General features: G+C 35.8%; 1 protein-coding gene across 1 annotated transcript in view; it reads left to right on the forward strand.

The window, feature by feature from the left end:
• The window catches only part of LOC133652217 (collagen alpha-1(XXVII) chain B-like), a 276,843-nt gene that overhangs the window by 268,965 nt on the left and 1,878 nt on the right, over window positions 1-6,000 (forward strand). The gene's annotated exons all lie outside the window — the stretch shown is intronic.

A 6,000-nucleotide genomic window follows, 5' to 3' on the forward strand; every position in this document is an offset into this window, starting at 1 on the left:
ATAGCTCTTTTCTGTAGTTGATACAGAGAAAGTTGCAGTGCACAAGGAATACAATTTCAAATGTCATTATACAACTAGACATGCTGAGGAGTATGCAAAATACCAGGGAGATGAGAGGGTGAACCGGGTTGCAAATTTTAAAACCAGTCTACTGAGGCAACAAGATTTTGTCAAAAAAGCAAGCGAAAAGAGCGATGCAGCAGTCAAAGCTAGTTACATGGTGAGTGAGATGGTTGCTAGGGCGGGAAAGCCATTCAAAGAAGATGAATTCATTAAAAAGTGCATGTTAGATTTATTTTTAAGAAATCTTTTCTTGCGGCCCAGCCTCACCCAGTTTTTGCATCCAGTGGCCCCAAGGTAAATTGAGTTTGAGACCCCTGCTATAGAGGACAATTACTGCAGTGCAATTAGGGCACGCCCTTTATTTAGAAATTAGAGTGTAAATAGGATTATTTTTTCCCTGAGAGTAATCTATGAGAGACACTGAGATCCATAAGTCTCCTGGGAAAATCGGGGGGGTCGGCATATATGTAGCTGAGCCGCATCAGAGTGGTCAAGGAGCCGCATGCGGCTCCGGAGCCGCGGGTTGCCGACCCCTGTTCTAAACGTTATCTAATAATGCCAAATATTACATTATTATTTAGTGTATTTCAAAAATATGTTAGTAAAGATAACATTAGTTTGTAAATGGAAAAAAATCTAATAATCAAGTGCATAGGCAATGGTGTAATAATATGAGGTGATTACTAGTACACATTTATATTAATGCTGTCAAATTATATATATTTTTTAAAATCAGATCAATTTGAATTTTGATTAATCACCCGCATGCATCATTTTACTTAATTTTTAAAAAGCGGCCCTCTGAGGGCAGCCATTACTGCAATGTGGCCCTCAATGAAAACTAGTTTGACACCCCTGCCCTAACCTAATGAATTATTGTGACCGTCAGGTGTCGACAAAAACAAATGACCACTCCACTTCAACCTAAAGACAACATAAGTCCATTCCAGACGGTTAATAATAGATTTGTTGCTGTTTTCATTGTTCTCTGTTTGATTCATTTCACTTGATCAAAACTTTTCTAACATTCCACACGACAAAATAAAAGTATGTATTATGATTCGTGCTGATGTCCTATCAGCTCAGTATCGGTATCAGACAATATCCAATATCGGTATCGTATCGGATGTGAAAAAGTTGTATCAGGACGCCTCCATTTAATTCCCTTTTTTTTTTTTTTTTCAGCTAAAAAAATGCAATACTGTTCATTTCTTAATACTGATATCAATATTAAACATGTCTTGATTTTGGAATTGAATGTTGAAGTAAAAAAATAAAATAAAAATTCCAACAAAAATTTTTTATATTTAAGTATTTTTTTTACTTTACTACAATATATAAATATATACTACACACATACCTCACTCCTTTAAAAAATATTCTGGAAAAAACAATTATTTTGTGACTTGTGTATTTATGAAATGTGTATACTTACTATATGATATAGTATACTATAGTACAGTATAGTATAGGTAATGAGCTATAGTATAAGTCAGGGGTCTCCAAACTTTTTGACTCGCATTGGGTTAAAAAAATTTGGCTGGGGGCCGGAATATATTTATATATATATATATATATATATATATATATATATATATATATATATATATATATATATATATATATATATATATATATATATATATATAAATATATATATATATATATATATATATATATATATATATATATATATATATATATATATATATATATATATATATATATATATATATATATATATATATATATATATATATATTCATTCCGAGTGCGATGATGTCACATTATCGATGGGAAAATGCATTTTTAGACATTATGATATGCCTGAGTGGCTAGTAGGAGACCCCGAGAGTAACAAGCGGTAGAAAATGGATTAGAAAGGACAAATTTAAAATAATAATAATTTTAAAAAAAAATAATACAAAAATTCTATTTGGGCTTTGCCTTGACAAATTCCAAAAATTCCCGGATTTCCCAGAATTCCAGGTTTTCCGGGACTTTTTTCCCATTAAAAATTAATTGGCCATTTTTCAAACTTCCACCGTTTCCACATTTTTCAACCTATTCACACCATTCCACCTTCAACACATTCCACTCGTCCTGGGAATTCAAACAAATATTTTTTTCCAAGTTAAAAAAATATCCAGGTATTCACGTTTTTTCAAACCCTTTTTTCAAACCCTTTTTTCACTCCTTTTTCTGTCGACTACTCTTTCCACATTTTTCAACCCACTTCAACCGTTCCACCGTCAAAAAACATTCCTCTTAATCAGGACAAAAAAAACAAGTTGTTTTTTTAACTGGCAAAATTCCCGGTGTCCCTGAAATTCCTTAATACCACTTCTCAATTAAAAATGTTACTACTTCAACATTTCTCAGCCGATTTGAAAAATTCCAACACCAACCATTTCAACTCATTCAGAACATTCAATTTGTTTAGCATTTTCCCAAAATTTCATGAAATTCCCATTAAAATTAATGCATACTTGCCAACCCTCCCGTTTTTAGCGGGAGAATCCCGGTATTCAGCGCCTCTCCCAACAACCTCCCGGCAGAGATTTTCTCCCGACAAACTCCCGGTATTCAGCCGGAGCTGGAGGCCACGCCCCCTCCAGCTCAATGCGGACCTGAGACTTAGTGGGGACAGCCTGTTCTCACGTCCACTTTCCCACAATATAAACAGCTTGCCTGCCCAAAGACGTCATAACATCTAGGGCCTTTATAGAGTGCACAACTGCGCACACAACAAGGAGACGAAGCAGAAGAACGAGGAAATTACAGACATGGCGGCCGAAATGATAGACTCATCATGAACGGAGAAGTTAAACAGGACAATACTGCCATCTAATGGCTAGCCACCGGAACACTGAAATTCAAGTTTTTTGTTTTTTTTCTATGTAAATAAAATATATATATATATATATATATATATATATATATATATATATATATATATATATATATATATATATATATATATATATATATATAGCTAGAATTCACTGAAAGTCAAGTATTTCATATATATATATATATATATATATATATATATATATATATATATATATATATATATATATATATATATATATATATATATATATATATATATATATATATATATATATATATATATATATATATATATATATATATGTCTTAATTAGATTATCCAAAAAAAAAATAGTGCTCGATACCGTGGTAGAGCGTAATACTAAATCCGAAATAGGAAAAATCAGCAAAATAATCCTGGACAGAATCAACACAAAAATTACGGACAAAACACCACTCAGCCAATGGAGAAATACAGCAGCAGTAATCAAATGGTTCAGCAACATCCAAGACAAACAACAGCACAACTTTATCTCCTTCGATGTCGAATAATTTTACCCTTCCATCACACAAGACCTACTGACCAAAGCACTAGACTTTGCCTCGGACTACGACTAAATCACAGGCAACGAAAGAAACATCATCATCCATGCAAAGAACTCCATACTCTTCCGCAACGGTACACCATGGCAAAAAAAGAACAATTCAACATTCGACGTCACTATGGGGGAGTTTTGACGGAGCAGAAACGTGCGAACTTGTTGGGAGTTTCCTCCTCTCCCAGCTCGCTAACCTCAACCTGAACCTTGGTATTTACCGTGATGAATTCGACAAAGCAACCCCCCCGTACCAAAAAGCACTTGATGAAAGCGGATACAACTTCAATCTCACCTACGAACCCACGCCAGGAAACCAACCAAAAAGGAGCAGAAAACGAAACATTATCTGGTACAACCTCCCATTCAGCAAAAACGTCTCAACTAATATTGGCCACAAATTCCTCACCCTGATCGACAAACACTTCCCCAAAGGCAACATTCTAAGAAAAGTATTCAACAAGAACAACATTAAATTGAGCTACAGCTGCATGAACAACATACAACAAATCATTTCAAACCACAATAAAGCAATTGAAAAGGAGCCATCCACCACCAGGCAGAACGACTCCAAAACCGACAAAGGCTGTAACTGCCACAAGAAACCTGATTGCCTTCTCAACGGGAGGTGCTTACAACCATCAGTCGTTTACCAAGCAAAGGTAACACGCAAGGACATTAACACATCCGACACATATGTAGGATTAATTGAGGGAGCATTCAAAACCAGATGGAACAATCACAAAGCCTCTTTCAGAAGCAAAAGCTTGCGGAACACTACAGAACTCAGTAAACACATTTGGAATCTCAAAGACAATAATGTTGAATATTCGATAACATGGCAAATTCTTGCATCCAGCACACCTTACAAAAGTGGTAATAAAAGATGCAACCTATGCTTAAAAGAGAAACTGTTTATTATATACAGTCCAGACTTGTCATCCCTCAACAAGCGCAGCGAAATTGTATCAGCATGCCATCATAGAAGGAAACACCTCCTAGGCAACACATGAGCCAATCACCACGCCCCTACGCCTGCCTGTACCCATCCGCTCTGTGCCCTATATAAACCATGGTATGTGAATGCTTCCATTAAAATCTCCTGATGATTGAGGAATCCCTCATGAAACAGGCCTGTAGAGATGAAATAGTCTTGTGATTTTTTCCCACACATACATATATATATATATATATATGAAATACTCGAGTTGGTGAATTCTAGCTGTAAATAACCACGCCCCCAACCACGCCCCCTCCCCCAACCACCCCCGACCAAGCAGCCCCCCCCCCCCCCCCCCCACCACCACCACCCCCCACCTCCCGATATTGGAGGTCTCAAGGTTGGCAAGTATGAATTAATGGGACATTTTTTTAAGTTCCACAACTCCCACATTTGTCATCCGATTCAAACCGTTCAAACTTCAAAATATTCAGTGCTCCCTTTCAACATATATTTAAACAATTCCAGGATTTCTTAGAATTCCCAGTTTTTAGGGTCATTTTCCCCATTCAAAATGAATTATCCATTTTTCAAACTTCCACAATTCCCAAATTTTTCAACAGATTCAAACCATTCCACCTCCAACACATTCAATTCATCCTGGAAATTCAACGTTCAACACATTTCCAAAAATTCATGTTTTTTTTCCTCAACTTATTTACAACCTTTTTTAGTGCGATGACTCCTTTCACATTTTTCAACCCATTTCAACCGTTCCACTGTCAAAACTTTCCTCTTAGTCAGGACAAAAAACCAAGTTGGTTTAAGAACTTGAAAAATTCTCAGTAGTACCACTTTTCAGTTAAAAAACTGTTACTACTTCAACATTTCTTGACCGATTTAAACAATACCAACACCAACCAATTCAGCTCATTCAGGACATTCATGCTCCTAATCATTTTCCAAAAAATCCCGCTTTTCCCAAAATTTCCAGGAAGTTCCCGTTGAAATGAATGGGACATTTTTCCAAGTTGCACAATTCCCACATTTTCCAACCTATTCAAACCATTCCAACATCAACACATTCCACTCATCCTGGACATTCAAACTACAATTTTTCCACATTCAACACATTTCCAGGAATTCTCGTTTTTTCACAACCTATTTCCACCCTTCTTAAGTTCAACTACTTCTTTCACATGTTTCAACCCATTTCAACCGTTCCACCGCCAAAACACTCCTCATATTCAAAAACTGTTACTACTTCAACATTTCTTGACCGTATTAAACAATTCCAACACCAACCAATTCAGCTCATTCAGGACATTCATACTCCTAATCATTTTTAAAAAAAACCTGCTTTTCCTAAAATTACCAAATTTCCAGGAAGTTCCCACTGATATGAATGCCACATGTTTCCAAGTTGCACAATTCTCACATTGTTCAACCTATTCAACACATTCCACTCATCCTGGACATTCAAACTAACCCTTTCCCATGTTCCAAACCAAATTCCGGTTTTCCTGGAAATTCAAACTCTTCAACATTCAAACCATTCCAACATTG

Source organism: Entelurus aequoreus, linkage group LG06, assembly GCF_033978785.1.
Source record: "Entelurus aequoreus isolate RoL-2023_Sb linkage group LG06, RoL_Eaeq_v1.1, whole genome shotgun sequence".
In the NCBI taxonomy this organism is placed as follows: domain Eukaryota; kingdom Metazoa; phylum Chordata; class Actinopteri; order Syngnathiformes; family Syngnathidae; genus Entelurus; species Entelurus aequoreus.